Source organism: Cygnus atratus, chromosome 3 (genome assembly GCF_013377495.2).
Source record: "Cygnus atratus isolate AKBS03 ecotype Queensland, Australia chromosome 3, CAtr_DNAZoo_HiC_assembly, whole genome shotgun sequence".
Lineage (NCBI taxonomy): Eukaryota > Metazoa > Chordata > Aves > Anseriformes > Anatidae > Cygnus > Cygnus atratus.
In genome coordinates, this window is record NC_066364.1 from 16,255,735 (window position 1) to 16,278,907 (window position 23,173).

General features: G+C 44.9%; 1 long non-coding RNA gene across 1 annotated transcript; it reads right to left on the minus strand.

The window, feature by feature from the left end:
- Positions 1-21,297: 21,297 nt before the first annotated feature.
- Positions 21,298-23,173, minus strand: LOC118246204 (uncharacterized). The gene is made up of 2 exons (XR_004778116.2): positions 22,930-23,173; positions 21,298-22,469 (listed from the first exon to the last, which is right to left on the minus strand). It is a non-coding gene; the product is annotated as an uncharacterized LOC118246204 (long non-coding RNA).

Sequence of the window (23,173 nt, forward strand, 5' to 3'; positions counted from 1 at the left end):
ACTGCTGGGTATGGTAAATGTCTAAGCAACCACTACTGCAGTGCAAGACAGAGCGTTGCAGTTGGTACGTGGTCGCAGGACTGACCTCCAGGGCTGTTTTTCTGTGTGTGCCACTGACCTGCTGGGTCGTGTCCAGCCAGATCTTCTGCCGTACTTAGCATCTTCAAGGCAGTCAACCTTTAGGTGCTCGGCCATCTGTGAAACTTTGCTCCTCAGAGCCTGACGGGTTCAGAGGTGAGGAGCACCCTCGGTTTCAGTGGTGAATCTTCCAGCTGAAGAGGAAAAGCTGCAGAAAGTTCACAGCTGTGCCAAGAAAGTCCCTGCATGTATGAATGCAAGTGCTTTAATCTGCCTGACAACAGCTCCCCTCCCTTTCCAAACTGCTGCTGCTTTCTGCTGAGAGAAATCAGAAGAAATCCCATGGCATCCACTATTCATTTCATGCAGGCTCCATAATGAAATGTGAGGAAAGACCATCAAAATGCATGCATTCAGTACCTCGCCCCTCTGCAGGGAAGGATTGTACCCTGCGGTTCCTTTGTGTGGCAGTCAGCCCCTTTGCTACACCAGTGATTTTGCAAGTCTGACCCTAAAATGCATTGCACAGCTTCGATTACTCATTCAACATAAAATGCTGCGCAGCACCAAGATGCTCTTTAGATGCAATCACAGTACTGCCACTTGACACAGCAGAAGCAAAGGAAAGACTGTGAATTGCACAAACCCACAGTAAAGAGAGTTCCCAGTCTCCATCGCCTGTTGCCTGTTGATGTTGACTTTTTGGGGAGATCCAGTGACACATCCACCACTGAGACATGGGGTAGGCATTTCCATCGGTGATGGAAACACCATCAGGAATGGAATCACATCATGGAGCAGGACAAGGCAGCTCCCCGGGCAAGGAGAACAGGGATGCTGCCTTGCCAAATGCTGCCTGCACTGTAACAGTGGCTCTTAACCAGGCAGGTTTCTTTAATCTGGAGGGATGTGTCACTTTTGACTCACGTCTGCTCCCCAGATGCAGCAATTTGGCTACCTCGTTTACTCATTGCAAACTTGAACCAGACTGGAGAACCTCAGACACTTGAGTGCTAAGCTCTGCTCCGAGTCGCATGGTGAGAGCTAAATTAACTCCAGTGAAGACAAAGATTTGCTCAGAGGAAATAAGCAGACGTTGGCCTTTTTTTTCCCATTGCCACTGACTTCTTGCATTCCTTTGCAGCCAAAGTTCTTCCATGTTTTTGGCACTATCCTTGCTCTCTGAACAGACATAGCTCCTGATAAGGACAAATTGGATCCTGCTAAAGACAAGGAGGGATCAAGTGACCACTGGTAGGAGAAGACAACAGAGTTAAGGACCATCAAATAAATAAATAAATAAATAAATAAATAAATAAATAAATCTCTACTAGCCCTGCAGATCTGTACAAAAAAAAAAATAATTAGAATAATTGTCCATCCACTCACTTGCTAATCCTGATAGCTCAGTAGGTTGGGACTGCAGAGATGTTTTATTATCACGGGTACAGAGACACTGTGCCAGATTCTGATCTCAGCTGCACGTGGTGAAATCTATCTTATGCTCTTATTTCACCAGAATAACTAAGATCAAAACGTGCTTCACCCTTTCCATGTTGTTGTCTTTAAAGAAAGGGGAAGCTTTCCTTCACAATGTAGGAGCAGTGAAATGATTAATAAAAGCTAAATAGGGCAGTTTCGGGCTGAAAAATGTATGATTCATAGCAACTTGTTCAGACATATTCCTAAGTCATATACATTATGGCAATTTAATTATGTAATAGAAGGGATCATGTACTGCTGCGTGCCCACAGTTCCCACTCATCCAACTAAATGCAGATGGGCTGACGCTACAGGGAAAGTAACACACAAAAGGGAGAGAGGCAGAAAAGTGGCTCTGGAACTTAAGAAAAACCGTGCAGCAAAAATAATACCCAAATGGCAGGTTTTGCATACCACAAAATATTCATTATTCAACTGTAGCGAAAATCTGGGCAGAAGAGCATCCCAGCAACAAGCCAAGGCAATCCCGGAGTAGGATTAATGCCATTAGATGGAAGGGAAATGTCACAGCATGTATAAGAAAGCTGAAGACTTCAGACAGCGGTATCGATGCTCTCAACTGAATGTGGATATTTCTATTACAAAGCTAGATGTGGTGTTTTGCAGTCTTCCCAGTGTGTTTCTCCACTTAAATCACGGGTTTATGGGCTAGTCAGTGTTGCTTCATCTTCTGCAGCATTGTGATAAAACCTAGCAGGTGGTTTGTGAACGGTTTGGGAAGGGCACAGATATTTCGTAGACCACTTGCACTGGATCCCATGATATGAACCCATGTCATAACTGAGCCCATGACACTACCTACTTCATTCAAAGAGTCTTCAAAACATCACCTACCTTGCTTATGCACTGGAAGACATGTCTATGGGAGTGTGCATCTTCACAAATTTCTACAAACCAACTTCTTTTGAAAGTACCAGTGGCAAATGGCAGCTCAACAACGTGAGGGATGCAATGGTGGCAATGCTCACAGAGATAAACTACTGATGGCAGCGATGGGAAACTTCTGTTTTTACTGTTTTGTCTCTTTACCTATTGCCACTCACTGTTTCATAGCAAATCTGTCCTTCATTACCGCAGAGCAGCACCTTCACCACCTCTGACAGCCATCAGTCCTACTGAAGCCCATTTCTTCGTGAGAACTTGGGGCTGTGGTTCTGTCAGCATTAATGTCAGACTTGTGCAATAATAGATAAGCCACTGGTACGTATACACTCTAAACGAGACACCAACATGTAATTACGTTTATACAGAATTAGCAAAATCAGATCATGCCAAGTTTATATGCTCTTTAAAGCCTTATGCCTGCTTTTGCCATCTTTGGGAGAACAAATAAGAACTGATCCATCTTAGAGTGGCACAGACAGACAGTACCAACCCAACACATGAAAAACGTTGACCCAGCAGGCTGACTCCAAAGCAGCAGAGATCAATGCTTGCTCCACACACCCATGGGGCTTGGGGTTCCAGCACAGCAAGCTATTGCAGTGCTACTGCCACCAGGCTGTTGCTGTCTGTGCACGTGGTGGGGTCGATGCAGAGCAGGGCAGAGCATGCCTGGCTCACAGTGCAAAGCTACTCTGTCTGTACACAGGTGACAACATCAACACTGCCAAAACCAGGCTGAAACCCCAATCACGCTTTTCATCGATGACCAAGCTGGTTCTTGGGCATGGACTTCTTCCACACTCAATAGCAGGCTGGATCTGGAGTCCAGTGGGAAACCACAAGTCACGGAGCATGGCCACATGGATATGTGTGGCTCTCAATCTGTCCTGCAAGCTCTGAAGCCTTTGCATTCATGTATTACAGGAGGCTCAGCCTTGTGACAGCATTTGCATGGATAAATTAATTTTACCTTTTTTTTGTAGCCTCGTCCACAAGCAATGGTTATTTGGTTTAATGTCAGCCACAATGTGCTTTTGTTCAGAGGAAAAAAAATACAAAATATACTTTTAAAAATAAATAAAACCTAACGCTTTGGTGGTCTGTCTGAGCACCTAGGCATCCCCTCCCAGATGCATGCTGTCTGTGCCAGCTTTAACAGAGCTGTAAGCACACTGCTGTGCTGGAGGAAAACCTGCCTGTTCCAGGAGAAAGGCACCTGAGATGAAGATATATAAATAAATATATACATATATATATATACAGGACATACAGAGTGAATAGCCTCTGATCAAATAGAAAGCACAGTTAATTAATTTAATGAAGAATATGGAAGTGTAGCAACCTGCTGCAGGAGCGAGGTGTGGAAGGAACAGCCCCCATGATCATCCACACAGCCCCAGATCGCCAATCCCAGGAGGAACAGCTGCCAAAGATGCCCCAGCAAGTGGGGAACCTGTCAGCAGCATTGCCTCATCCCATGGGAGTGACTCAGATCAGCAGCATCACCTCTGCATGCCGAACATATCAGGTCAAGAAAGATTAAAATGTATTGAGGAAGCAGGTCTATTTCATGAGGATCCCTTGAGGGAAAGGGAATGGACCCAAACTGTATGGAAAAGTACATCTTGCACATTTCTGCATGTCACCTACCCACCCACCCAGTCCCGTGCAGATGTGATCAACACCCACCACATGGGATATCCCTCTCCAGGAGGATTATGGCATGCTCATTCTTTAGGTGCATCCCTGTTCCCGCACTGTTATCAGCGACGATGGGGTGAAAGAAGCTCCTGCATTTGAAGCAGAACAGGGTGGCGTGTGACACACGGATGAGATCTTATATAGCTCGTTGCACAATGTTGAGCTGGCCCCTGGAGAATCACAGTTAAAGAACCTGTATTGCACGATAAATATTCATCATCACATTTGCAGATCAGCTCTCACTCAGCAAGATCTTTGGGCTCTATTTACAGGATTCGAAGGTTACTGAAGGCTGAGGAAAAGGAGCAAGTCTGATCACAGAAGCTGCCCTGGTGTGGGAACAAGCTGGAATAGTATTTTCTGGTATGAGAAACTGGTATCAGCTATCTGGTATAGTCACTCTGTTGCTATCATTTAAAAATATAAAGCTGTGCTTTGGGGGTGATGCAAGGACTATGCTTCAGCTTGCCTCACCTTCTATGGATTCAAGGTGTGTCAGGAGAGGGACAAAACCCAAGTATGATCCCATCTGACTTCATAGGTCAATGCCCCACTGAGCTGTGCTACACGTTTCTATCCGAGGTCATGCCTGCACAGGTACCATGCATTCTCCTCTTACAAAGAGAGCAGAAGGGGATTTCTGTGCACTTTCTTACAGAGCAAGTTGGATGCTTCAAAGATGTGCATGCTCTTATTTCAGATTTAAACCTACCGGAACCCCAGTTCTACCGCTGGGTAGAACTACCCCAGAACTACCAATTCTATTGCACAGAATCACAGAATAACAGGATGGTTGAAGTTGGAAGGGACTTCTGGAGGTCATCTGACCCAAATCCCTGCTGCAGCAGGGCCGCCCAGAGCAGGGTGCCCAGCACCACGTCCAGGCGGCTTCTGAAGGCCTCCAAGGAGGAGACCCCACCGCCTCTCTGGGCAGCCTGTGCCAGTGCTCCATCACCCACACAGCACAGAATTACTTCAAGTGTCCAGGGAGAACCTCCTGTGCTCTAGTTTGTAGAACTGGGCACCACTGGGCAGAGCCTGGCCCTGTCCTCTCAGCACCTCCCTTCAGGTACTGACAGGTCCTGATGGGATCCCCCTGGGCCTCCTCGTCTCCAGGAGAAGTCTTCTGCTGGCTTACAGTCAACTTAGTGTCCATCAGCATCTCCGAGTCTTTCCAGATGGGTTTCTTGGTTTATCTTTGCTCACAATGTTTTCAGTGCTCGAAGAAGGGCTTTAAAATACTTCTTGTATTTATTTCTAACCTGTTTTCAAAGGTTTGCATACACTAAAATAAAAACACAGAATTTAATTTCAGGAATGGATTAAAACCAAGAAGGCATATATTTAATAATAACATAAAGAGTATCCATTTTATTTCAATTTGCCTTTAAACAGAGTAAGAGGGCATCAACTCACTCAACACAAGAGCTGTCAATGGTGTGCTGCCTCCTTCCAGCCAGGGTGGATTTGCTGAAGAAAAACCTTCCTGGCACAGAAACTGCTGACTCTTGTACCTGGAAATAGGACGTCTTTTTGCCAGTCAGATTGGGAAACGGAAGGGGAATCCTTCTGGTTTCTAAGGTGCAACAATTCAGGACAAACGAGCAGGAGAAATGGCCCTCGGCCTGCAGAGCAGGCCTGGCAGCCCGCAGGCCTGCAGACCCATGTCCTCATGGCCAGCCCCGGTGTAGCTTCATGCATGGACTTGAGCAAGTTTCTGGGCACACCATCATGTCCTGTAGAAATCAGTGCTGGTATAACTAACCTGTCCCATGGGGGAAGAATCACCAGCACCGGCAAAGACACTGGCAGCTTTTGGCCTTTTTCTGCCATAGGTGCTGAAACGCCAGCCATAGGACTCTGCTTGGACAGCTTGTCAGCAGCTGACTTGCTACAGAGGTTTAAACAGGCTGAAAGAAGGATTAACGCTGCCAAACCTGACACCAACCACGGATGAGGGGAATTATGCCAGGATAAAGGAAGGCGTGAAATTAATTAATCGTGCTGGCAACCTAATTTCCCATGTGAGCGTTTCTCTTCCAACATGAACAGTGGCCATTTTCAACACAGCTGATGGTTCTTAAGACACAGTTTAAACTAAGCTGAAAAAAAGTCACCCTTTATCCTGTAATAAGGAGATCAACATGGGAGATTGCACCAGTGTAACTGCAGCAGCCTATCTATAATTACAGCACTCTGGCTTCCCATGCAGATGAGTCCTGATTCTGGTAGATGCTGATCTGTGCTGCAGTGTGGGAGAGGGAAACAAGCCCACTGTGTTTGAATTACCCTCTGCATACTGCCAAGAAGGAGGACAACAATTTTTGGTAAAAAAGAAAGATCAGAAATTTCCTTTTTGACCGTTTTACTCTACAACTTCCAGCAAAATTATTTGAGATGAAGCCACTTACTTGACAGGACTGTAATATTCCCAAAATACCACTTGCTTTATGGTTGAAAAAGAATTCAGAAACAGATTGCTTTGTTTTTTGGTTTTTTTTTTCAGGCACTAATGCAATCATTTTAAATATTAATATTAAATATTTATAATAAATATTAAATATAATAAATATTAAATAATAAAAATTATTATATTAAATATATATTCAGGAGAAGAGAGATCGCCCCTTCCCACTGAATCAGATGTTAGAAGCTGGCATTGTAGACGAAGGCTGGTTTCATGACATCTTCTCTGACAGCTCATTTTCAATCCCTGATTCAGCCATCCCTCATCATGGGTACACTGCATCAGACTTACAAGCTCACTGGCAATTTATCAAACTACAAATCGCATCCTGTAGTCTATATTCCTATAGACATTATTCCATATGTAAGCAGCACAATGTACGTCATATTTAAATGTCTAAGGACAGCCCTAACTAACATTATCTTCCATATGGACTTACCAAATACAAGCACTGTGAAGTCAATGTATCAAATACAATTTACCCCAAATGTAGATTTAACCCCAAGTGTTTGAGAAGTTCAGCGTTGTCTTTTGTAGGACCAGGTTTCATTCCACATTCACGGGTCAGTCCATATAAACACATTTAATTATATAAATAAAAATTTGGCTGGGATATTAATATTAACAGCATAAAGTAGTGCCATGTAGTCCTTAAAGTCTGAGGACACTGGTCTTTCATCAGGCCATTGATATTGAAGTCACTTTGTGAACTAGTTTGACTACTCCTCTGATCAGGGCCATAGTAAAGTAAATGTAATCATTTGGGCTGAGAGAAATTTTGTCTTGGCATAAACAGATCACATTTTCTCTCAAGCAACACTTTTCAGCTAAGCTATCGTAAGTAAATAGTGTGTGAAACCTGGAATGCCTGTTAAAACACTTTCCTTGGTAAAATATTTAATACATTTTTAATTAACAACATACATCCTCCTTATCTTAAAAGAACAAAAATGTTGTCTGTACAGAGAATGAAAATGAGAAACGTCACATGGTGAAAGATCTCAGAAACATCTATAAATGGAAAACACTTCTTTCTTGATGGCTTTAGATGTTGAAGAGTAGGGCCTCCACTTCTTGTGTGAGATGGAAATGCCTGGCCAAGGACTGCACCCTGGCCATGCAGGACGCTGTTTTTGGAGAAGACTTCTTCTTCCTGTGCTGCCTTACACAGGATATGGGTGTCACAGAGCATCCTCAGTGGGCAAGTGAGCACAGACAAAATCTGGGCCAGCTGAGAAGCCAGTGAATCCCATCTCCAGTGCTATTGTAAAGGTGAGTCAAGGACATGTACAGGGACCTGAGTGCTAGATGACCATGACAATGCCCTGCTCTGAAGAAGGAAACACTATTAAGGGAAGGTGAGATCCTAGGGCAAAACAGAAGGCCAAAACTCAATGGAAAAATATGTTTGGAAGCAGGAAGGAGTCAGGAGAATCATAGAATCATCCAGCTTGGATCAGAACTTCAAGATCATCAAGTCCAACCATCTATTTGATCTACAGAGTCGCATCAATAAATCATGTCCCTTAGTGTCACCAGAACCCACTTTTTATGTAGCTCACCTGGGCCTTGCCAGTACATGAGGCACAGGCAAACCCAGACAGTACTATGGGAGAGGTGTGTTGGCTTTATGACTTACTGAGATGGAAACCCCACTCCTGTCCTGGCTGGGGGCATCCAACAAAAATTCCCATAAGGAACATCTTGAGAGTTTTCTTTCTCTTCATGTGATCCTCTTGGGTGTCTTCTGGAGAAAATAATCCTCCCTTTCTTGTTTGAGCAGGGTATGCTTCTGAAAGGAAAGGGCTGGCAGTGAGGTGGTGTTAATTGTGCTGGCTGCCCCCGTGATGGCAGTGGGAAGAAGCACCAGCCCTGCGGGCTCCCCTCGTGGCATAGGGGAGCACAGGCTGTGCACAGAGGTGCTTTGGGCTCCAGCCGAGGCACGGTCCCCTGGGTGTGCTTGCTTTGCACGCACAGTTGTGCCAGTGACACTACGCAGGTCTGCACCTGGAGCCAGCCCACTGCCCTCCCTCAAGGGCCACCTCCACAACAGGAGGACCCACAGCAGAGGCAAGGACGACTCTGATGTGTCGGTATGCTTTTTGAACTGAAGACCAATGACAGCAAGCAGTAAATCAGAATTTGGTCTTGTTATGGCTGCTGAGCCACAGACACTGGCCTGCCTTCTGGAGTCTCCCCAGGGATGCTCAGGGAGCAGAGGAGCTCATGTGCCTCCTCTCCTGGGCGGTTTTCCAAGGCTTATGCTATGCTGTGATCAACTACAGCTACTTCATCCCTCCCAGAAGAAGGTTTGCTTTCCACCAGGTACCTGTGGCAGCAGTCGGTTGCCGTGAATCAGATGCAGCCATCCCAAACTAACCTTTTTCACTTATCCGCACTGAAAATCAAAGGGTGACGTAGCCAAGGTGCAGCCCCACAGACATACACACACTTCCCCCAGCCTATTCCCTTACCTACACATCCGCTCTGTTCCCAGCCCTGGCACATCCCGTTTGCTCATCCCCAAGAGCTGCAGGAGCAGCCTGCATTGCTCACAGCCAGTGCTCACAGCTCTGGCTCCGTTACATCCTCCTGGGCTGTCAGCATCCCACCGCCGCAGCCCAGCAGCTCTCCCCTGCTCCCTCCCTTGCTGCGGGCTTTGTACTCGCACAGTTCGGCTCCCTCGTGTCTCCCCTGCCTTCACAAGCAGCCTAGCAGCCAGGGGCTGAAGCTCAGGAATCCCTCCTCATGCCTCTAAGCCCAGCTATCCGTTTCTGGCTGGGGGCATGTTTTTTATCCAAGCCATTGTTTTCTCTTTCCTGCCTGGCTTCTCCAGTGTAGCCTCCCTTAACTCCGCATTGAGTTAGCAACACAGAGCTGAGCTGGGAAAGCAAAACATAAGTGATCATCGCTTGAAAAAAATAAATGGGGTGCTTTTTCTTGTTCCTCAGAAGTCTGAGAAAACCACACAGAAATTGGCATGCATAAAAACTCGGGGATCTCCTGCCGAGGCACGAGCCCGAGGTGCCACCACGCAGCGGGGAGAGCCGCGGAGGCTCCAGCGCTGAGTCAGGCTGGCAGGCGGGCACTGGGGAAGGAAGCCTCCACCGAGGGTTAGGCTTTCTAGTGTTTTCTGAATACCCAATGTGCCGAATCCCACGGAGGGGTTAAGCTCAAACCTTAAGTCAGCGTGTGTGCTCTGATGGAAATGAGTCGCGGGGCGTTTCGCCACGCCTCTGCTCCTCCCTTGCCGAGAACTGGCAAACCCTTCAGGTTTGTCCCTGTTAGAACTGGAAACTGCCAAACCACTATTAAGCCTTAAACTCATGCGGCTGGAGAGAGGGAGCTATTTATAGAATGAGCAATTGAATGAGTTCGCTGGACCTGGTTCAGGTTGGGTGACTTCAACAAGTTATATAAGGGCAAATTTTAAACCGTTACCTTCAGAGAATTCTGCTGTTTTTTTCTTCCCAGTTTTTCCTGTTATTTTGCTCTCCTCTGTGCTGGTTATAGAGCTAGGCACCACTCTGCAAGAGTATTTTAATAAGTATATTACTGATATTTTCTTTATGTGAGCTCTGACCTGTCCCGGCCACCCCGAGCTGATTTTGCCCAGAGCCCCCCCCACCAGTGGGCTTCATCAGCCTCCAAAAACCAATATGTAGGATTCCCCTGTAGTCTTTTCCTAAGCATAGTGATGACCATAGGAGGGATGGAAGATATCTCCTTCCTTGAAATTGTTTAGTATTTATCAAAACCAAGTTCTTAATACAACGTTTGGTGTAAAAAAACATTGCATCTTAACTTGGCCTATTGTTAACAAAAGAGCTTTATGAAAAAAACATTGCACAGCTTGCATAACAAATGCAGAACAAATATCATAGTTGAATTTATAAAGTGAAACTCAGAACCGAGCTCCCAGAGGCCCAGGAACCACAGATGCTCAGCACTTCTGAAATATTGGCTGCCTTCAAAACTGAGACGGAGATAGCATCGTTGATAAAACATTGGCCGAACCCAACTCTGAACAGCCCTTAGCTAAGGACACAGCCTATTTGCAATCCAGAGGAACACAGAGGACAGTTTTCCAATGAACACGGCTCCTGAGAGCTGCTGAGGACTTCTCAGAAGAGGCTAAGCAGCCCCAGGTGCCAATGAAGTCAAAGCACTTTCCAGGAGGGATGCAGCGTCCTGATGATGCGGAGCTCTGGTTTTCAACCAGAAACAATCCGTGATAACACTCAGGCAGTGTACCTGTACCAGTGTGCAGTGCCAGTTTCCTCTTGTCAAGGAGAAGGATTGCTTTTCTTATTTCCAGGTACGGCAGAGCAATATGTGACCTTCGGATTGGAAAAGGCACCAGGTGTGATCTTCAAAAGCACTTTGGTGTCTGGCGGCCTTTTTACATCTCAGTGTCTGAGAGCTCGCGTGTGTTTACCAATGCTGCAGCTTTTTACGTGATAAAGCAGCAGCCTAGGGCTGGTCTTGGTCTCTGCCCACCCCAGGTTCATGCACAGGTTAGAAAGCAGCGGCTGAGATCACGTGCGAGGTGTGTCTGACTTCCTCCGAGAGCAGAGGCGGGGAAGTGCCCCCTGGGGACTGCGTTTCAGCTGTAATATTTCCTCTGTTGTAAACAACAGGTTGTGCCCTGGGAAAGGACCTGCTAAAGGCATCTGGAGGGCGAACTGCTTCGCTGGTGGCTTGGCTTGGCTTGGCTCTCCCTCCTGGTGTCAGAGACCTTCAGCCAGTTCGGAGATACCAATTAGCCCCAGCTCCCACAGCCTCTAATGATGCGTCTGAGGTATTTATCAAGGAATTGAGAGCCTAAAGCTGCATAACCTCTGTTAACACAATCTCTATTTTTTTCATAAACCGAGGGAGTTCTAACATTTGGAAACTTGAGGGTGAAAGCAGATCTTCTGAAAAGCAAAAGGGAGCTGCACGGTGTTTTGGGCCTAGGGCTCAGCCAGCTCTCGTCAGGGTTCCTAACGATTCCAGCTAAAATGATGAGCTATAAAACAGTCCTTGGCTTGTGATTCAAATATTTTAAATGTGTGTCACACGGCAATCTAAATCATTTAGATATTGTGTTGGCACGAAAAACAAGCCAGGCAAGGAAGCAGACTTTAAACAAAGGCAAGGTAGTGCATTAAGAGGAGGGGGGGGGGGGGGTAAAGGGGAAATTAAAGGAAGTGTTGGAATACAACTTGGATGTTTAACATTCAGTTTTAACAAGCTCTCAGACAGTGCTTGAAGCAGGGGTTAAATCTAATTCTTGAATCAGACAAAGCTTGGAAATTTCTGTGAGATAAATGTGATCCTTCTTCGGGCCGGAGGACAGAGCAGCACCTAGGTGACATCTATGCGATGGAAGCTGATGAGAGCAGGGGCTGTATCAAACAGCCTCCTCTGTTCTGCAGCTGCTCTGAGCAAGCAAAGGTTTCCTGTGCTCCCAGATGCAGTCACCTCTTGTGCTCTGAACGCTTCTTCATCAGGACGTTCCTCATGTCCTCGCTCAGCAGCTCCTGTAACACGGGAGAGGGCTCGGCTGAGATGGAGGCATGGAGGTGACTAAATAAACAAACACAGCAGCAGTCATGCACACGGTGATACTCCCTCCAATATGCCAAGTACAGTCATGATGACAAACTGATAGACGCTTCCCAGAGATATTACACGCAGGTCATCACCGCCTGTTGCACAGCAATGCTTGAAAAAACACACAACTCCACCTCAGATAATTGCCTTTGAACTTTTTCAATATCTCTTAAGTGTGAACTGACACATCTGGGTGAGGCAGACACGCTCTCACTGCCAGACTGCGAGTTTTAACATGGACTAAGCCTCACTGCCTCTGTAAAATGAGGACAGAAGGAAAATCACCAAGGTGCGTCGTGGCAAGGGCAGCGCAAATCAGTGTGCAAGTTCTGTCACCAGGAGTGTAATGGCTTTAACAGGCACGATGCACATCCTAGAAATGCTTTGACAGAGATTAGATTTCAGCTATGAAGTCCAGATTACTTGATGCCCTTCATTTCTCCATTCAATTAGGTTGATACAAAAGGTTGTGAGGCTTCTGTTTCCCTTTGCTTTCTTGGAGCAGGAAAAAAAGCAACATTCCAGCTTTATTTTCCCTAACGGTATGATGCACTGCTGTGGACATGTTCCTCCTTTCAGCTTTGAAGCTGCCTTGGAACAGGTTGCTGTGGTTTCTCAAGCTGTCCTTCACCGGGAATTACAAAGGAAGTGTCTCCTTAGGACAAGTGCTTCAAAGGACAAATGCTTGGAGAAATCAAATGACATCCAGAGCAGAGTCATCCTGGCATACGCATACCCACGTTACCATACGAACTAAGCTGCTCTCAAATATTTGGCAGGGAAAGCCTGCAAACAGAATGGGAGTGAGCCCCTTTCTGCACATACAAGACTTACTGTATATAGTGTATCTTAAAATGTGTGGAAACCCTCCTGGAAGTATGCTAGGAGACTGCCCAGACTTTGGGGAACATGAATGGTTAAAATTCACACGTGAAGGTAGATAATATGATGTCCTGTGTTTAGGGACCAAATCTACTGCTGGTCCAGCCATTTTCACCAGAGTGAGGGAACTTTTCCTTCCCTCACCACTGAAAGGGAAGAAATTTGAACATAAAATATGTCTCCCATGTGCCTTCTCCTTTGCAGACACAGATCCTTAATCCTTTAGTGCAAAAAGAGAGATGCTGTACAAGGCACACTCCCTGTCTCCTGCAGGTGATGATTTGCTGAGGTTTATCCTTGTGCCTCAGGCCTGTGGCTTTGCAGGAGGCTCTCAGTCTGGCTGGTGCTGGCTCCAGACCCAGACCTAACTGCAAAGGAATGCAAAGAATGTGGGGAAATGGAACAAAAGTGATCTCCTCCAGTAAGAGATGAGTCAAAGGAGGGCTTTCTTTCTTTTGCTTTCCGTGCCTCACTCCAGCTGGAGGGACGTCGGAGGGATAAGAGTTATATACAGTACATTTCACAGGCTCGTTGAGTTTAACAGCGTTGAGGTTAATACTCAATGCACAATAAACAATAATAACTGCACCCCACGGGGAATGGCAATCCCTTCTCCTGTGCGCTCGGAGCCTAAGGACTGGTACAACAGTGGAACTACAGCTTAAATATGAACACAGGAATGAAAAAGGGCAATGCTGTATATTCAGATGTGGCTCTGTGACTTCAACTAAAGGAGGCACAAGCCTGTCCACCTCCTCCCTTTTGGCTTTCTGAACTGAGAGAGATTAATGCCATTGAAGGAAGAATGTTGTCCTTGTATTCTCCTAGGATGCTTGTGGGAGAGCTTGTAAACTGCTGTTAACTGGGCCTGCTCCTGCAGCTAATTTTACCTATTGACAACTGACAGAGGTTTAAACCCAGTCTGGAGGCAGATTCAGTAAGCTGTTGGAGGAGTCTAATTCTTTCAGCATAGAAATGGGTGCATCCTTCTGAAATAACAACACATTATTCTACTTCCCAGCTTTGCCAGCTACCTCTGTTTTTCTGTTACCTGCCTGCTGGTGCTGTGGCAAACAGCCAAGTGCTATTGTGCAGTATTCTCACTGGTGGCAAGCCGATTTACCCCTGCAATCTCATACTGAAGTCTGGAGTCTGTGGCCTTTAGAGAAGGCTGTTTCCTGGCTCCCTCATTAGCAGGTGCTTAGAGCAGGAAAAAAGCAGGTGAGGGATACAAGGTTAGGACTTCCATGGTAATAAAAGTAAAGGAAATAAAGCTAGGCTGCAAGAGTGGTAACCTGGGGAACTACAGACCGGTGAGCCTCACCTCTGTGCCTGGGAATATCATGAAACAGGTCCTCCTGGAAGCAGTGTCAAGGCACATGGAAGATGAGTAGGTGATCTAAGACAGCCAGCAGGGCTTCACCAAGGGCAAATTGTGCCTGACCAATCTGGTGGCCTCCTATGATGGAGTGACAGCATCAGTTGACAAGGGAAGACCGACCGATGTCATCTACCTGGACTTCTGCAGGGCCTTTGACACAGTCCCACATGACATCCCGGTCTCCAAATTGGAGAGAGATGAATTTGATGGGTGGACCATTCGGTGGATAAGGAACTGGCTTGAAGGCCACATCCAGAGAGTGGTAGTCAATAGCTCTGTGTCCAGGTGGAGGCCAGTGATGAGTGGTGTCCCTCAGGGGTCTGTCTTGGGATCAATACTATTTAATATCTTTATCAATGACATAGACAGTGGGATTGAGTGCACGCTCAGAGAGTTTGCAGATGACACCAAGCTGAGTGGTGCAGTTGATACAACAGAAGGAAGAGATGCCATTCAAAGGGACCTGGACAAGCTTGAGAAGTGGGCCCATGTGAACCTATTGAGGTTCAACAAGTTCAAGAGCAAGGTGCTGCACCTGGGTCGGGGCAATCCCAGACATGAGCACAGACTGGGAGAAGAACTCATTGAGAGCAGCCCTGCACAGAAGGACTTGGGGGTTCTGGTGGAGGAAAAGCTCGACATGAGCCAACAGTGTGTGCTTGCGGCCCAGAAGGCCAGCTGCATCCTGGGCTGCAGCAACAGAGGGGTGGCCAGCAGGTCGAGGGAGGTGATTGTGCCCCTCTGCTCTGCCCTTGTGAGGCCTACCCAAACCATTTTACGATTCTATAAATGTGGCCTGCTACTGCACATTATTCCCAAAGACTTGACGGCTCAGGTTCTCTCTCTGAATCCCAGCTGGAGCATCACTCCACCTCACAGAGTGGGGAAAGGACCATTCCAGAAGGTATCATAGAACACATTACACAGCAAATGTTCAAGGCCTACAAAGCCTTCTCTTCTCCAAGCAAAACAACCCCAGCTCTCTCAGCCTGTCTTCGTAGGAGAGGTGCTCCAGCCCTTTGATCATCCCCGTGACCTCCTCTGGACTCGCTCCAGCAGGTCCATGTCCTCCTTGTGCTGGGGGCCCCAGGGCTGAACTCAGGGCTCACAAGAGCAGAGCAGAGGGGAGGAATCACCTCCTTCACCCTGCTGGCCAAAGGCTACAGACAGCAAAAGGAAAACCACATCAGTTGGAAGGAAAAGCTCTTTTATTCTCACAGTGCTTACTGAACAAGGGGGAAAAAACCTTCTAGAGACACGTTGCTGGCTTACAGTTAAATTAATGCCCCAGCTTTGAGCCAGCATCAATTATTATGATGAGGGAAATTGCCGAGCTCAGCCTATGCAGACACTTGCCAAAATAAAGCAATTCTGAGGGTTGCTATAGGGAATTCTTTGCAGCTTTCCTGTCATTTTGCAATGTACTTCATGCTGACCTGCTGGAATTGCATGAACTTACGCCAAACGTGGTGCTCTCCAACAGCACGGAGACTGCGCGTTGACACAGCTCTCTGCTGCTGCTCACGCTGGGTGGAGGTGTGCTTGTGTCTAGTCTGGGGGCACAATTTTGGGGGAATGCAATGTATTTTTTTCCACTCCATCCTTATGCTAGTTAAAACCTGATTTTGCCTGCTGGCAACATGCTTGAGAGGGCCTTCCTTCAAAATGGGAACAGCCCTAAAAGTGCCCACTTACTAATTTGCCTCTTTTCGCACTTTGCTACCCTGTACTTAATGCTACCATCAACCTTCCTAACAGAGATATACACACACATACCCCAAAATATCTCTCCAGCTAACAGCCCTCAAGCCTCCTGCTCCTTCCCTGGATAACTAACAATCTAAGCTATGTTTAATAAATTTCTCTTTGATTTATCAGAAGAGCAAGACACTGCTGCTGTACAACAGGCCCAGGGGACCAGCAAATATTTGGGAAAATGAAACCCTGGTAACTTCGGATTTGTTTAGGTCTGTAAAGTCTCTGTGAGAATGAAGATGCAAACCTGAAGAAAAGGAAAAGGACAACTGCACAGAGGTAATCTCTATAAGCTGGAAAGTAACTTCTTGTTCTTCTCCTTTCTGTTTCCCCAGAGCAACAGGATAATAAAGAGAAGAGAGACAGAAAAGGGCAGGAGAAGGGCTGGTACACTACGGCCCGACAGCTCTTGGGAATCATGGAGGGGCAGAAAAGCCCCTTGGAGCCCATTGCCTTTAATATTCCTAACAGCTTTCGAATGCTTAATACTAGTTTTTGCTCAATGTTTAGCTCAATCTACTCCTTGTTATTTATTACAAAGATCACTGAAAATGTCTTTCCATTCCACAGAAATTGTGATTAATTTTGCACATAAAATAAGGTAAAACGTACACATGAATCATGATAATGGTACCCCACACACAAGGAGACATGCAATAAGCTTGACTAATGCTTTGTACAAAGGCATATCTATTTTTCACAAGTGGCTGTTTGAGTCACACCAGGAGCACAATATGTTTCTGACTCTGTGCCCCTGAGAGAACACAGCATTTCTGTGAGGCCTCCTTATATTGCTATTCAGGGCTCTCAGCTGGTCTATCCACTGCCTCTTCCCACAACTGCACAAGACCCTCTCTATTTTTTGCCCTCACAAAGTGGCTGCAAAATGCACATGGCAGTCAGACACCAGCATTTTTGTCTTGCCTCTACCTGAACATTGGTGTTAGCCATCTAACCACGGCTTCTTCCAAATCATGTCATTGTCCTTATAAAGCTACTCGGGCCATAGGACAAGGGACTATTTTGCTATCTGTGTGCAGGAAAAAAGACAGAAATGAAGCAGAATCCTCTAAATAACCAGAATAACTCTCCAGAAGCCAGCAGGATTAGGCTGATTGGCTCCCGTGAGGATCTGTGCCGTGTCCTTTGTTTATCTACAAAACATACCCTGCACAACCTATTAGGGCTTCTTCAAGCCTGGGACCTTGGAACAGATCTTATTTAATACTTTCATTAATGACCTTGGCACAAGAAAATGAAAACATGCTAATGAAACCAGAGCATATCACAAGATTCAAAGGCTCGTAATGCAGAGGAAGAGCAGGTTATTATACAAGTGGGCTAAAAAGTAACACAGGCAGGATAAAACCGAAGATCCTGGAGTATAAGGTCGTGTATTTAGGGATTAACACCAGAATTTCTGCTATAAGCTTCTGAAGCCCATCATTTAGCAGCAAAATAGGAGCACCTGATATTTACAGCTAAGCACAGTATGACAAGCCCTTGCTAATGTGATGCAGGGCTAAGAAACGAAAGTGTGATGCCAAGACGTGTAAGATTCACTTTCACCAGTAATAAAGTGAATGTGCTAGCACTGAAAGTCTCACTGAGATCTTGCTGGGGATGCTCCAAGACACCAAGCATTTTGTGGTGAACAAGGCAAATTCAACAGGTGCTGAGGCTGCTTTGGTGAAGGAGGGAGGTCCAAATAGGCTCGCATATAGGAGGAGGTTTAGGCTACGCTTGTGCAGGCAGCATGGGTGAACCACAATGTTCAATCGCAGCGTTTGAAGCAGAAGGTGCCAACCAGGCACGCTCCTGCCTTGACGTGTGCTCAAAACTTGCTCTTGTCCTTCAGTGAACAAGCACAGGGCCTTCCAACATCCCTCGTACTGCCTTCCCAAAGGCACCCACTTCTACTGTTAGTAATTAAAGGCAAACCTGAGAGGAGAGAGAGGCCGGCAGGAGTGGCTCCCTCAGAAGCGGCCTTAGCAAAGTGTTGAAAAGCAGGTCTCCCCTGCCAAATTGGACTAGACATAACCATCTATTTCCAACTAATGAAACACTTCTTTTTGTTCAGATTTCTCAGCTGGGAATCCCATCCTGGTGTTTTGATATCCGATCCCATTTTTCTCCATCTGCTCACACATCTCTTCCCTCACAGCCCAACCCGCTCCTTCCACGAGCCGCCTCTGAGCATCTGAGGGATGTCATGAGCGAAAGAAGGGAATGTCTCACATGAGGCTCTTACACTTAAACATGGGCATTAAGTAGCTCTTTTGCAATGAAGCAGCATCAATATTTCAGCAGCATGAGAACTGCGGAAAGCCCCTAGCTGAGCAGGGGCCAGGCAATCATTTGGGAATGGAAGAGGTGCCAGGACTTAGTCATCCTAGGTTGAAGCTCTGGGAATATAGCATTACCAACAAGAAAGAGAGCTGAGTTTCCAGGGGTTGTGGGACTTTCGTACTACCCCAGGCTTGTTGACTGAACCGCAGTAATGACAAGCTATGTGCAGAAATACCCCTTTCTGTTAATAACTAGAAAGACCGATAAGAGAAAGAGAAAAAAGGCATAGAAAGCCTTACATGGATCCCGGTGCAATCTGGTCTACTGTGTACAATCCTCAGTGCACCAGGCAGGATTGAGCCTATTTTAGAGAGCAGAACATGCACCCATGGTCTTAGCGCACATTTCATCTCCCATCCAAGAATTCAGCTGCCAACTGGTGGCAATTTGGTGGGTAGATTATGGGCAACAACTACTGTATGGCTCCATATGCCAGAGGAAACACCTACCGTGGGATATTCTGAGGCCACCACGGGTGCTCACAGCATAATCTTTTGTCCAAATGGGTTCAAACTTCAACCAATGCTATGGTCTACAGGGACAAGAAGATTTCTTAGCTGCCTTATCAGCTGCATTAAGTTCTGCCATGGTCACTGGTGTAGGCAAAAAAGTGGGAATACATGCTTTACTTTAACTGAGGCCAAAGATTAACTGCACAGCGACCAAAGATGCAGACTACTGCTCAAAGCCTTGACTAATGATCTGGAAAAGAGAGCGAGCAGGGCGAATTTACAAGTAACACAATATTATTTGACAGTCAAAACAGAAGCCTGAGATAAGGTTGTGAAAAACTGCATACAGATCTAGCAAATGCTGTTTGAGTGGACAACGCACACACACACACACAAAAAAAAAATAAAAGGATACTCCATGTTATGAAGTACAGCTTTGGAAGAAATCATTTTAGTATTGATGTGGTCAGCAAAATAAGAATATTTGCACAATGTCCAGAAACACTCTAAAGAGCTGACAAAGTATGAGAAAGTATTGGATGGAGAAAAAATAACTGAAGGCATTAAACCACTGTCTAAATCAATAGAGTCTCAACTTGCGATTGGTGTTCTGTTCCAATTTTCCCATCACAGAGACACATGTGAAACAGAAAGTGTCCAGAGAGGTATAACAGAAGAATATCAGACGCAAAGTTGGACTAAATCAAATTATACAAAACTTACAATAGGCATGCAAGAAAAATCTTCAAGCAATTAATTAAACACAAAAGACGCACACATTCACAACAGGCAACATTTTCTTCTGATGTATGCCACATGAAAATCTGGCCTTATCCTTTAGTGTGAGTCACAGGGAGTTTGTGTTCTGTGATAGCAAAGCACTAAATGACTCCTGATGACAATCATCCTACTTATCAGGGCCTGCAACTACTGTTTCTTCAAACCAATTAAACTGCTGTGTGCCAAAGATAATAATAAAACCAATTGCATCAGCAACACAGAATATTCTTCTCCACCTGGAAAATGTATGAAATGAAAGTATGAATGATATAAAAGGAGAAAATCTGGAGAAGTCAGCCCCCTGACAAATGATGTTTGGACAGTATGAAAATCAGCCCTATGTACAGACCACAGTGAGGGCCTGATCACCACTTAGGTGCCTCCTGAGTGAACTTAACCTGCACTTAATTAGTGTATAGTCTTTGCATTGGTCCATTAGGAGTAAACTTCAGCCATAATGAATACTTCTCAAACTGCTCTCGTATTTCTAGAGTTTGGCTTATGTTCAGCCTATTTCATTTTTTTTAGCAGCTACTAAAGGATCTTGGAAGAGACACCTACAGAGGTGCAGTGAGATGAGAATTGTCCTCTGGAAATGCCTTCCACAGGCTACAAAGAGATGGTAGGGCCACTATGCTTAAAATTGTAGGAACTTGGAACTGTACCTACAAGAGAGAAACCTATCTCAATCTTTCTGGGAAATGTCCTAAGAAGATCTTGGAAAACAGACTTGACATTTCCAGGATACATCCTTCTATTAACCTGTAAGAATAAATACATATTCAGTAAAGCTTTGATGAAGTAGTTTTAATTACTTCATGATTTATTTATTTTTTCACAAGACTCCCAAAGGGGTTCTTAATTCCCTTCTAAACTTACCATAAAACTGGAGAGCCAATTACTTTTTAAACAACTGCTAGTCAGATAAGTCACTGTCATTTCACATCACTGCTATATGGACTGTTTGCCATCACCATGCATAAATCTTACCCGGGTAGCTACCTAGCAAAGAGAGTTGCGATACTTTTCTAAGGTCACAAACTTCTTCATTTAAGACTTTTCTGCCTCACTGGCAACTACCTGCCAATCCTAAAGAACCTTAAATCCAGTCAACTTTCTTTACAAAAGGACCATTTTCTTAAAACAATATTTGGAATCAAGACGAGCGATTTAGAATGGTATAACTACCTTACAATTCAAAAACCTGAACACAACAGGGTGCTGGTCTAAAGAGAAAGCCTCTTACTACACCAACTACATCATACTTTATGTGATGTCCCAGAAACTAAGACCATTTCAAGCAGAAAGGCCTTCCAGGCTTGACAGGTATAGCTGATTGCCATTTTCTATCTAAGAGAAAAAGGAAAATTATGCGCTTGGCACATTGGGCAAAACATATTTGGGGAAACAATGTGTTTAAACCACTTGTTTTTATGGTTCTGAAGAAGAACAAATTGACTGTTGCCTTGGAAGGATTAATTTTATTCATTTGTTCACAAAAAGTTTGCTTCTGACATGTTCTAGGAAAATGTCTGCCCGGGTTCTCTTCTCATATAGCATTTTTTTATAATTCTGACACAGATTCCAGTATGGGATAGTATGACAGCCACAACAGCAGCCACAACATATTTTTTAAATTATGCATTCTAAGAAGGAAAACCTACTCACAAATAGTAACAAGAGTTTAATTTTCTGCATCACATTATAAAGCCTGACATTTTTTCTGTATTATGCACATTGATTCCATAGTATGGGAACGACGAACATTTTGGGTATTCATTTTCAGGGAAAAAAATTGGAATGAGGCCAGGAAACAGCAGCTGGCCCTGGTCCAGAGTTATCTGCTGAAACATAAGGAGGGGCTGCTGGAAAATTACTGATCAATAAAACTTTGACTTTGAGAAGTTTCTTGTGTTGGAGATAATTAAAAAAAAATCACTCTACATCTAAATAAACCAATGAAATAAAAAATAGCATGACGGGAACTTGAAAAGTTTTGAATAAAATAGCTAAGAAAGGTGGCAATCTATGACATTAGAAAAACAGAGATTTATGGAATATTTTATACATTTAACATCATCTTTTATACTAAAGCTTTCCCTTTGATTATCACAATGAAATAAATACTGGAATTTCGTTATAGTTGTGTATTCTATTTGAAAGTCTCTAGTGTTTAAGTACGTGGAAAATGATCTGAAAACTCCCAATATTACTCTTTACCATCACGAACATCTAGCACCCCCAGACTAAACTCCTCACACGCTCATCCACGGATCAGTTCCCTGTTTGAATCTCTCCATTCAGAAATACCGCCCCGCTACAGAAACGGCATTGCCTAACACAGCAAACGGCAGCGTGTTATCTTGCTGGTTTGGGGCTACACATTGTAAGCACAGCTCTTTATCTCAACAGGAAGCTTTACAGTCTCTTTAGCAGCGGGAGTACATGAAGAGAAGAAGGGTGTGGGGCAGTGGAGTATCTCTCTCATTTAGGTTTCTCCAGAAGGCAAAACTTCCCGTAGGGAAGCTCATCCCACTAATGTAGGAGGCGACTCATTGCCTAGAAACCTCTTCCACTAGTCGAGCTTTTTTTCTTGCTTGTAGCTCCATGGATGCTCACCCCGTGTATTTGAGGCTTCCTACAATATTAATGCAAGTAGTTAAGCGATACAATCTGCATGAGCACAGGCCATCATTAAGCAGCTTGCTTATAATTATGGCATATGAGAGTGATAAAATATTTCGGTAAAGAGAAGACGTTGTATGCTAACCACTACAACGCATTCAGTTATTAAGGATGCATATGTAGTGTCCTGTTCTGGGCTTGTCAAGGAGCATTTCAGCCTAAAATATGTATAAATGTCTACATACATATATATGCATGCCATCCCCCTCTCCCACTGAAAGATAATTTTATTCTATATATAAATCCTTGTTGTTTATCAGGCACATCATCATAACTAGGTAGGGACCTAGCATGCATTTTTCATAGTCCTCAAATTTCAGATCATTGTACAAGGAAGGCAGCACTGACTCCTAATTGAACTCCTAACCGAGAATCTTCACATTACAAACCGTAAGGAAAAATTCAATACGTACCCATTAAGCCACGTTAAGCTGACAGAAGAATGCTTCAAAACTGAGAGTTTGAGAAAAAAAATCTTACCCTGAAACAAAGTTCTTATCTGATTCTTTCTACAGCCTTTATTTTGACCAATAAAGTTCACACGAGACAGGATGGTTGTACCGCATCTTCCCACAGGTATCGCTGGTTAACCACTTGTCTGCCTTCTTTGCATTCCTGTCTTTTCTGTCCTCTCCCTTACTTCCTTCGTTCTTTTGG